Raw genomic sequence first — 11,651 nt, 5'->3', positions numbered from 1 at the left:
TCATACCTTCTGTCATTGGCGCAGAAAAATTATATATTGCTCCACAATATTGATATGATGTGCAATTATTATATAAAGGTAAATTTAATTAATTGTATTTTGCTTGCAGTACTGCATTTTAATAACTGATTTTATTTACTACATACAATTGTTTACGTTTGCTAAACATAACCTGCATCTTATTTTTTCTTCTTATTATTTTTTTGGACTATGGTCTTGACAATTATCCAGCAACCAGGACTAATATAATTGGCCAATATAATTAAAAGTGCGAATAAAAGTACAGAGCGTAGAAATAGAGGTCGCTTTGCCGAACTTGCACGATCCCAATATTACTTGATTTCTAATGTTGATTACTTTTCGTTTTTGGGTTGACAAAACATGATTTAAACTTTCAAAATACCCTCCTGAAAAATTAGGCTAGATGGACATATCAATCATTGTCAAAACGCTACAGATTTATAATCCATCCAACTGGTATATTGAATAGTAAACTAGGGATAAACCAACTATGTATATCAAAACACAATATTTTAAAGATTGGATAATTTACATGGTAAATTGAAGAATCCCAATAACAAGAATAAAACCTAATTTTAATATTTGTTATGGGTCATTCCACGAACATACGCCTGTTTTGGATTACTTCGACAACGAATATTTTACGTTGCAAAATAAGAAGAACAAAAGTAAATTGCAAATTACATTGTTATTTATTGGAATAATTATTAGTGCCATTTACTTTCGTACTTCTTAGGTTGCACAGTAAAATATTCATTGTCGAAATAATCCAAAACAGGCGTATGTTCGTGGAATGGCCCATAGTAGATATCTTTCACTTTTCTAAATAAAAAAAAATTGGTTACAGATATGACAAACACCTAGAAGATGGAATCCTGTGTTCTCAAAGAAAAAGCTAGTTCCAGAAATAAGCTACCAATAATAAACTAGAGAATATATTACAAGAAAGAACAACGCTAATACCCAACATAGCTTAATTGCTTCAGATAGAAAAAGAGGAGGAAAGGGTAGAACACAAGCGTGCCAGAGAAAATTAAAGGGCAGAAGAGACACAAAAATTCATTGATTTATTAAATTTAATAATTAAATTATACAAAGGACAATTAAATAAAGAATAAAAAATTATACATGTATATTAATGATCCTTCTATTTCCCCATAAAGCTTGTTACTGACCAGGAGGTATACTATAATAGATATATTACATCTCATATTGCTCACTATAATAATGAGTGAGCCTGTATAAACGGAACCATAATATACATTAGGTATAGTTCCGTGTATGCAGCCTCACTCATTACTATAGTGAGTGATATGAGATATATTTTAGTATAGTTCCCTGTGCGTGACAAGCTTAACACAAAAATTTTTATAAGGTTATCAAACTTCAGTAAATTCAATAATTTAGCTTATTCCTGGTCTATACTTAGCAATTCATTTTCAAAATTGTCTTCATTTTCATCTCTCTCTATGTTATAAATATATTGCTTCAGTGTAGGACAACTGAATCAATGTAATCATTTTGTTTTCTGCTATATACAAAAAGGGATGTATTTGCGGACTCATTAAAAAAGTAACAACCCATTGCTATGATCTGAATTTAAACAGCAATAATACAGAATTACTTATATTTGGCACAAAAAAATATTAGTAAGAAGGTACCTATTTAAAACATATCCGGGGAGTATTACGAAATTCTCAGAATATAAAATCAGTCTTCCTATATTCTATTTTTTTTAGAATTTCATAATACACCCAGTATGTTTTGGATACTTAACAGCAGCTTTTTTTTCAAGGTAGGTATCATCTACTGTTTCTGAGAACCATGTGCATACATAATTCTAGTTACTACCTACATATATCAATACCTTTCATTTTGGAATCGTAAAATATTTGGCAATTCAAAGAAATGATGGGATAAGAAACTATTCTATTTTTATTTTTTACAACTTGTTTTCCTTTGTAAATGAATATAGTTGGGTAGGTATACAATAATACATACCTATTATAATGTTTTCAAATTATAACCCATCTTTAATTTAATATCTAATAACTCTGCTTAAAAAATTACAGTAGGTAGGTATGTATAAAAACAAAATAACATAAAATTTGTGATTGAGAATTTTTAGAAAGAACAAAATTTTACTTTTGCAATAAATTCAATCAGACCCTCAAGATTTTAGGTTATATTTTTAGTTTCCTGGTAATCAGAAACCATGAAATATACGAAAATCAAAGTTTATCTGCCAGATAACTTCTTATTCGGTACTTTATTCAGCAGTTAAATATTTGATATTTAACGTCAATTTATCTGCCGGATAACTTTATTCCAGAGTGAAAAGACGCTACTTTTTTTATCTGTCAGATAAACTTCCCGTTAACTATTTATCCGGAGGTGAAAAGACCGGGCCTAAGTGTACGAAATTCTATGGACATTTGAGTGTAAAATGACAGCGGATGTGACAGCGGCTCATGACAGCGGACAGTATTAAACGAAAATTATCGGTGTGCCAATCAAGCAAAGGGACAAGGAACTTCCGAATATGGCCTAACTGGGGGCACATAACATAGGGAGAGATTAAATATCCAGCACGCAACCGCGCTGTTGCCAGATTTACATATTTTCTATTAGCGGGAATTTTAAAATCTCGAATGCGAGTTGGTTTAAAATTTGACAGTTGTGTTTTCTCGAATCGGAATCTTAACCTTACTTTTGTGATTATTTATTTACAAATATGTAAATAAATTCAAACAAGTATTGTATGTACCTACTGTGTTATAATTTAAAACTCTTAATTATGTTAGTCTTTAAAAAAAATGAAGCCCACAAAAATACACTTGTTTACAGTGCAAATGATTTTTTAATGGAAATAGGGATTTAGGATTTCATTTGCAGGAAAAACATGGGCAACCTACCCAGTTCGTAAAATTGCAATTCAAAAACTCTTTAGGTAAGTATGGGTAACTTTCGCATTATTATTTATTTTTTAAGTATTAAGGTTGATGTTGATATCAAAAAGTTAGATTTCAAAGGTAGTTTTATGTAGGTAGATACTAGATAGAGGCCATTCCACGAACATACATCTGTTCCAGACCATCGCGACAACGAATATTTTAGTGTGCAACATAAGAAGTACTAAACTAAATTGCAAATTCCATTCTTGTTTATTGGAATAATTTCTAGAGCCATTTACTTTCATACTTCTTATGTTGCACATTAAAATATTCGTTGTTGCGATGGTCTGGAACAGACATATATTTGTGGAATGGCCCATACAAGTAAGCTATGAGTAGTATAACTTCCCATGTAGTCACCTGTTATGTTTTTGTAGATTTTACTGTCTGGATGGCACAGGAAGAGACACAAAATAATATTCAGTACTGCAGTCACAGGAGTACATAGAGTACGTAGAGATATAAGAAAACAGCTGTTCAACATCACCTGACACCGTTTAGTTTTTAGAAAATGAAAAGTCTTTAGGTTGAATGCGATCTGCAGTATCTTGCATTGCTACATAATGAATGTGTTTATATATGGTATTTTTTATTGAATAATCTATACAGGAACAACTAAATGAATGTATACATATATTGCAGACATTGCATTTAGTTTTTTAGAGCAGCAAGTTTTTTTGTGTTTCAACAAGGTATTCAGTTTTTTTTTTCTTTTAGTATATACACATTATTATCTTGTAAAATAGCAAGCTAATACAGTTCGGTATCTAGACGTTATGGAGCATTCAACAGGTTTACCTTTTTTAAGCTTTATAACCCTTTCAACAGTTTTATTCCTTAAAAACAATAACAACTGATTTTCAATGGTCATATTATTGGTATTTTAATTCCATAATCCTTCCTATAACAATAGGTGCATTGTTGGAAGTTATTACAGTAGTTCTGCTGGAAATACTTACCAAAATTGTATGTATCTGCATCATTTAGAATTTTACCCAAACACCTATTAATACTCTATCTGAATCTAACATGTATTGCAGCTCTTTCAATGTCTTGTATACATAGGATTTTTTCAGAATCAGATATTTCATTAAGATTTACTTGCCATGCCTTGTCTATGTACCAGGGACATAACAGTCTATTAGGAACAGAACCCATTACATTCAGGCATTGTAAAAAGTGTTAGTTATGTCTGATATGAAAACATTTGACTATATAATACCAGCACACTCATGTATTTTTTCAAAAAAAGTTGGTAAATAAAAGTATTTTTTATGAGCCCATGAGTTCCATTAGTTGCGATAAGCGATTTACCAAACTTAATTAATATTTCCTTTTGCACAGTATTCATGGAAACACATAAGACAAAAATCATTATTGTTTAATTCGGGAGGATTATCAATAATTGAATCGTTTATTTCAGAAAGGGGTCAAGTCACAAGTATCCACTTTTGAGAAAATAAAGTTTACACACTGTTTACATTCAACAAACAATCACATTATATAAAATAAAAATTCTACCTAGCAACCTGGAGTATTTGTTAAAAAATGTTGTATTTTTTAAAAATGTATCTTGTTAAATTGTTTAAGAAAAAAAATTAATTTTTTGCACTCATTTTGTCAAGATTTGTCACTTGACCTCTTTCTGAAATAAACGATTCAATTAGTATGCCCTGTTGTTTGTAAAATAATATTGGACATAACCCGGTCTGTAAGCATTCACTTACCCACAAATGAACACTGGTTGCGTTATCTTTGTGCCTACATCCATCTTTCAAATCAACGTCATAGGAGTGTTTAATGTTCGTGTTATCTTTTCTTGTAAGTAAATCAACTCTCAATAATATTTAAAAAATGGATTAGTGGTAACATTTTTATTTTAAATTATATTGTGTATATGTAAATATTTTACTTACATTTTTGAATATGCCCATAATGTGTTTTAAAATATGTTACTTTTATGTATTGTAATATTCCTGCACAACAATCAGTTTAAATATTTTTAGATATTAGTATTTGATTAGTACACGAAATGCAGAGATGTTCTCTCTTCTATCTTAAGAGCTGATTTAATCTCTACTTGTATCTGTAAAGTTTATCATTTTTCCCATAGACAATTTCAACACTTCCGGTTCCTCAGCGTCTATATCCAAACCTGTTACGATGACATAATCATATTTCTCTTCTCTTTCTCTAGGTAATCTAGTCTAGTAATTAATTCTCGAACTGTCTTGTTTGTATTAAATATCTTAATTATGTACTTATTTTATTTTTATAATGAAAATTAATAAATCAACCATATGCGGCACAGGATACAAATGTTTTCGGAAATATATCTATAAAAATTTAATTACCTCTTTTGTATACGACATATCGATACATTTTTGGCAAAGTAGCGTAAGTGACATTTTTGAAAATCATGTTTTTCCCATTAAACTAACGCTATTATTGTTCAGAAGGTACTGCCAAAGTGTAGTAAGCCTATACATATATATTATGTTTAAAGTAATTCTAGGCTTACTACACTTTGGTAGTAACTTCTAAACAATAATAGTGTTAGTTTAATGGAAAAACATGTTTTTCCCCAAAAATGTCACTTACGTTACTTTGCCAAAAATATATCGATATAATATAATAAGTAAAAACTATTTTTATAGCTAGGAATTACTTTATTGAACAGTCTTAACCTTCGGATGACCAAGCGGGGGAAATTGTGACCCCAGCTTATGTTTTTCTTTAATAAATTCAAAAGTATTTTCAATTTTTAACTCATTATTTTTTTATTTGACTTTAATATCATTCTAGATATCCTCATATTTTGAAATAAAAAGAATTCCCTATATTTTACGAATAAAAAATATATTCTGAAGTTGATGTTTAGTAAAATAGCGTCTATTATGTGTAATTCCAAGTAGTGTTACGCTAATGACGTCGACTTTGCAAAGTAACAAGGCACTTACTCAACATACACACTACACATGACACTAATACTCATGTTGTGACTGGCTGAATGACATAAAGTCCATGCCATAAAAAAAATTTAAAAAAAATAAAAAAAAAACTTCATTTTTTTGTTAAATGTTATTTTTGACCATTTCCCCCCCCCCCCCTTGGTCATCCGTGTAACAAAAAAAAGGTTGGTCATCGGAAGGTTAAACCTGTTCATAAATTTTGTTACTATATTTTTTAACTCCGATTATAACAATAATAACTTTTTAGTTTAGATTTAGGTCAAAGTGTGTAATGTCATGTTTTATGTATAGTATTTTTACTACAAAAGCGATATTACGTAGGTCAAAATTTTTGACGTAAGAGAACTGTCAAAACATTAGAATGTGACTTTTCATTATTGTCATTTTATTATAAACATGGCAATAATGAAAAGTCACAATCTGATGTTTTGACAGTTATCTTACGTCAAAAATTTTAACCTACGTAATATCGCTTTTGTAGTAAAAATACTATATTTTTTAGCCCTAACACATTTGTAGGTAGCAAATCATATTTGTTATTCTTATCTTATTTTAATTATATTCATTTTTTTGATTTAACGAAATAAACCTATCAATAAAAAAACTGTTGTTTAGTTGTGTACACCCAAAAACTAACTTGATGTAATACAGATGTCAATTGAATATGACGTAAATACATGTCATAAAGATGTCTTACGTCACAAAATTACCACAATAAAACGTTGCCACTAATTGCTCAATTTAATGTCATTCAAGTTAGATGTGATGAATAGGGCTTTTTATTCACAGTCATTTGTTTTGAGCTTCTGTCATGTGTCACATAATATTAATATATATACGTCATACGTTATTGGTAATACCAATGATACAAATCAAAGACGTATGGCGTAAATATATTAATATTGTATGACACATGACAGGAGCTCGAAACAAATGACAATCGATGAAAAGCCCTATTGATGGCAAATTGGTCATTAAACCTGACATCATATTTTGGTCATGTTTAGGTCTCCTACCAATTAAGACTAAAAAAACATGTCATTTAGACTTCACTCTGTTGGCTGGTCAGTTAAAGGATTTGAAATATATGGATTACTGAATTTTAAAGAAAGCTGCATTAAATATAATGAAAAAAGACAACCTATGACAATAAAACATTAATTGTTAGTCTTTGTTCTGCTCATACTTAACATAATCGTCCTATTTGAAGTCCACATACTGTGTAATAAAACTTAAAGCCACTTTGTGGGCGTTTTTGACATTTTCATAATTGTCTTTAATAGTAAAATGTATGTGTAACACAATAGATGTAAAATTATTATTATTAACACATTTACGGACACGCTTTGCCTGTAGCCACGTCTTCTTATGGAGCAAATGACTTCATATGCAGTCGTGTCTGTGAATGTGTTAAATAATTAACAGAAAAAATTATTTTAATTGCTTTAGCTTTCAATATAAACCACAATAATACCACCATTAATTTTTAAGTATATTATGTAAGAAAATAGAATTTACCTAATAACTCACCTCGCCGCCAGGTAAAGTAAAGGTGCTACGTCACTGAAATGTTTTTTCATTTTGATTTATTTTGTTGCTTTAGTTAGCAGATACATGATGGGAATTATTCATACAATACATATTAATACTATTAAAACTAATACATATTAATACTATTAAAACTAATACATATTAATATTCTAAATAATTATTTAATACTAAAATAAAGAAAAATGTCTATCTATACTACATTAATTGAGACATTTTCACTTTTCTTTTCGCAGGATCCTCGGGATTTTAAAGCTGTGTCTCTATCTTTATCTTGTTTTGTACAATAATTATTGTTTGAGAATGGCATACATACATAATAAGATGCTTCATGTTTTTGTACTCCTGTGACTGCAGTACTGAATATTATTTTGTTTCTCTTCCTGTGCCATCCACACAGTAAAATCTACAAAAACAACAGATGATTACATGGGAAGTTATACCAGTCTATATTCCTTGGTTATACCACAGTATAGGAGGAATTCCTCCTAGGCTGTGGTTATACTACTTATAGCTTACTTTTATCTAATATCTACCTACATAAAACTACCTTTGATATCAACATCAACCTTAATACTTAAAAAATAAATAATAATGTGGAAGTTATTCCATACCTACCTAAAGAGTTTTTGAATTGAAATTTTACCAACTGGGTAGGTTGCCCATGTTTTTCCTGCAAATGAAATCGTAAATCCCTATTGCCATTAATTTGCACTGTAAACAAGTATATCTCTTTTGGGCTTAATCTTTTTAGGACTAACATAATTAAGCGTTTTAAATTATAACACAGTACATACAATACTTGTTTTAATTTATTTACATTTGTAAATAAATAATCACAAAAGTAAGGTTAAGATTCGGATGTCAAATTTTAAACCAATTCGCATTAGAAATTTTAAAATTCCCGCTATGTAAATCTGGCAACAGCGCGGTTGCGTGCTGGATATTTAATCTCTCCCCATAACATAACATAACCTAATCCTAATATTTACATTTGTAAAGAATATCCTGTTTGTTTTTATTGTCGATTGTGCAGCGAAATTGTGTGCAGCAAATCAAATATAAAGTAGTTTATCGCCTACAGAACTGAATTAGTCCATAGCAGTTATCAGTTTTTCTTTCTTGGGAAGCTTATACATGTAACTTGTATTGTTGTAAATTGTGGGAGTAGGGCAGACAGGGAAAAGTCTTATTTTGTACTGTTCCCAAGGCTCCCCATGCAATACATTTAAATGAATTATCCAAACAAAGCCGGGGACAATGGATAAAAGCCACAAGAAGAACAGATATAAGGGAACTAAAATTAAAATATGAAAAGTAAACATTTTATAAGTGGTAAGTTTAATGTAATTCAATTAATAAGGATTTTAAATGTCTACAATAATAATAAAGATGTGATAATTCAAGCTTAATTATTAGGAAAGCCAGCCATGTTTCACTTCCATGAAGCAGAGAAGGGAGGTATATAATATACTGTCCCTTTTGTCTTCTCACTAATTTCTCTTTTGCTAATGAAACCTGTAGTGAGGGAGTGATATAATCGTGATGTTTTAGCAATTCTGTTGTTCATTTTTTTTTGCATTTTTTGTCTATTATAGTTTATAAATATTCAAAATCATTCATATGTTCTACTAAATTTCTGTCTAGGTTTATATGGATTTCTCTCAGTGTCTTGGAAATAAGTAAAGTTTTAGTCTTTGCTAATTTTATTTTCATTCCTTTGTCTGCAAGTTCTCTCATCTATAAATTTAGGTTGCTTTGTAAAGATTTCTCTGAACTTGGTATCAATGCAATGTCATCTGCAGATACACATTTACTCAGAGTTATACTTTTTAATCAATGGTAACCTAAATCTAATTTTCGGGACTCTACTGCATTTTTTTTATTGGTTCATTCATATATATAATATAATGAATAGCAGTGAGCTTAAAACTCCACCTTGCCTTACTCCTTGTGTATTAGCAAATTTGTTTGATTCACAGTTTAATGCTCGCACAATGTTCCAGTACATAAATTTTACTTGCATCAATTAGTTCTCCTCCAACATCGAACAGTTCAAGCCCTTTCCAAATGTGATGTCCGGGTACCTTGTCAAAGGCTTTTTCCATTGTCTTATAGTAAAGATATGATCTTGGACACTGTGCCCGGTCAGAAACCTTTTTGTGCATCGTCTAGTTGATGTTCCACTTTCTTTCTCAGTCTCATCTCCAGTGTTCATTCATAAATCTTAGCCAGTACACTTAGCATGAAAATACCTCGATAATTTGAACATTACTTTTTTACCTCCCTTCTTTACCAGAAGAGCCATTACTGCTGTTGCCCAATCTTCTGGGATGCGTTTCTGTTTCCAAATTGTTATCAGTAATTTGTGTAAGTAGTGTAATGCAGATTCCCCCATATATTTCAACAATCGTGTTTTGATATTATCTATTCCTGCCACTACCATTTTTCATTTTTGCAATGGCTTCCGTTAATTCTTCCATTGTTATTTCATTACTCAACTCTTTGGAATATTTACTCCATCTATTAACTATATCTTGTGGTTGGGTAAGTGTTTCTCCATTTTATTTTTTTTTTATTTGCACGACAGTACTACCTGATTTACCTCTCATTTTTTCAGACCTTAATAGAACAATTTTTGGTTTGTCCTACTACTGTCTTGCTCCATCTTTTCTCCAAATCTCTCCCACTGTTCCAATTTAGCTTTTTTAACTTTTTCTTTCACAAGCTTCCTTGCTTATTAACTGTTATTTTCTAGATAAGCTCTCCATGGTACTTTCTTTTCTTTCACAGCTATTTTTATCTCTTCGCTCCACCAACTAGTCCTTTTTTTTTGACTACTTTTATTCAATAAAAATATTAAAATACTCTTGTGATAGTGAAGAGACAGTTTATGTTTCCTTTCGATCCAGAGGCGATACACAATCTCCAGACAGTTGTTTCTGCCTTACGGCGTCCCCAGTGGAGCTGCCTGCACACCTCTGAATCAAAACGAAATCAAATTGTCTATTTAAGTGGAATTTCAAAAATAGTTATCTACTATTAGGATGCTTCAGCGATATCTCTTAAAGAAAAGAGAAAAGTCCCAGATACAAAATTCACTATTAAAATAGTAAATAATTATTTAAATCTGAAACTTTTCTTATTGGAACCCCTTTCTGGTACATCCTTAATCTCTTTTTGACTTTTACAATTTCGGACTTTGAATTATCTTTCTGATCTTTTTTCTAGATTAATGAAAGCAGAATGTAACTGTATACTGCAGAGTCCTTTTCCCTTTCTTTATTCATCATCTCTTATCTTATAAATTGTAAAAGTCAGAGATTAAGGATGTTACCAGAAAGAAGTTCCAATAAGAAAAGTGTCAGATATAAATAATTATTTACTATTTTTATTTTAATAGTGAATTTTATATCTGGGACTTTTCTTTATTCTTGTGATACTTTCCACATTTTTATGATTTTTTTATGGTACACAATGTAGAATTTTTATTTATGTCTTTGTTTTAGGAACAACCACCAGATATTTAAAAGGTATAAAAAGAAGAAACTGCTGGAATTTCAAAACAAATGTGTTTGACTAGTAAAGATTTGGATAAATAACAGGAGTTATTTCATGTTAATTCTTATTAATTATACACTTAAATATGTTTTTAGTCTCAGGAAGATTTTATATTTGATTATTTTTGAATAAACATTATTATTATTATTACCTTAATTTCCATTAAATAAATTAACTGTAATCAATAAAGTAATCGTTTAATTGTTAATAAATTATCAAGTATGATTCCCAAATATTTTATTTGTTTGACACCTTCTATGGGCTGATTGTGAGATTATAGTTAAGGTACCAAGGGTATTATAAGGATAATAACACTTGAGGTCAATGGTGTATATACCGAGGGCCTTTGGCCTGAGGGATATAAGTAGGGCGTTATTTTTCAATATTTATTTTGAAAAATAATGCCCTAGCTAGGGTATTAAATTCAAATAACTAGTTAAATACTGTCGAGTTGACACAATTACGTTACAACTGTTGCTGGTAAATGTACTTATTTAAAAACTAATTAATTCAAAATTCCTTAAATTTTTTTGCCTATAAAGAATAATTTAGTCAGACATTAAATGTTGAAGGCACCACGGGTATTAAAGATAAT

At 30.1% G+C, this 11,651-nt stretch overlaps 1 long non-coding RNA gene across 1 annotated transcript; it reads left to right on the top strand.

Moving 5' to 3' along the window:
• The first annotated feature begins 2,032 nt into the window (after positions 1-2,032).
• LOC126878699 (uncharacterized) lies at positions 2,033-11,281 on the top strand. The gene is made up of 3 exons (XR_007695738.1): positions 2,033-2,971; positions 3,353-8,830; positions 11,005-11,281. It is a non-coding gene; the product is annotated as an uncharacterized LOC126878699 (long non-coding RNA).
• Positions 11,282-11,651: the final 370 nt, after the last annotated feature.

Source organism: Diabrotica virgifera, chromosome 10, assembly GCF_917563875.1.
Source record: "Diabrotica virgifera virgifera chromosome 10, PGI_DIABVI_V3a".
NCBI lineage: Eukaryota > Metazoa > Arthropoda > Insecta > Coleoptera > Chrysomelidae > Diabrotica > Diabrotica virgifera.
The sequence above is the reverse complement of the archived record's forward strand: the minus strand, read 5'-3'. Positions and strand labels throughout refer to the sequence as shown.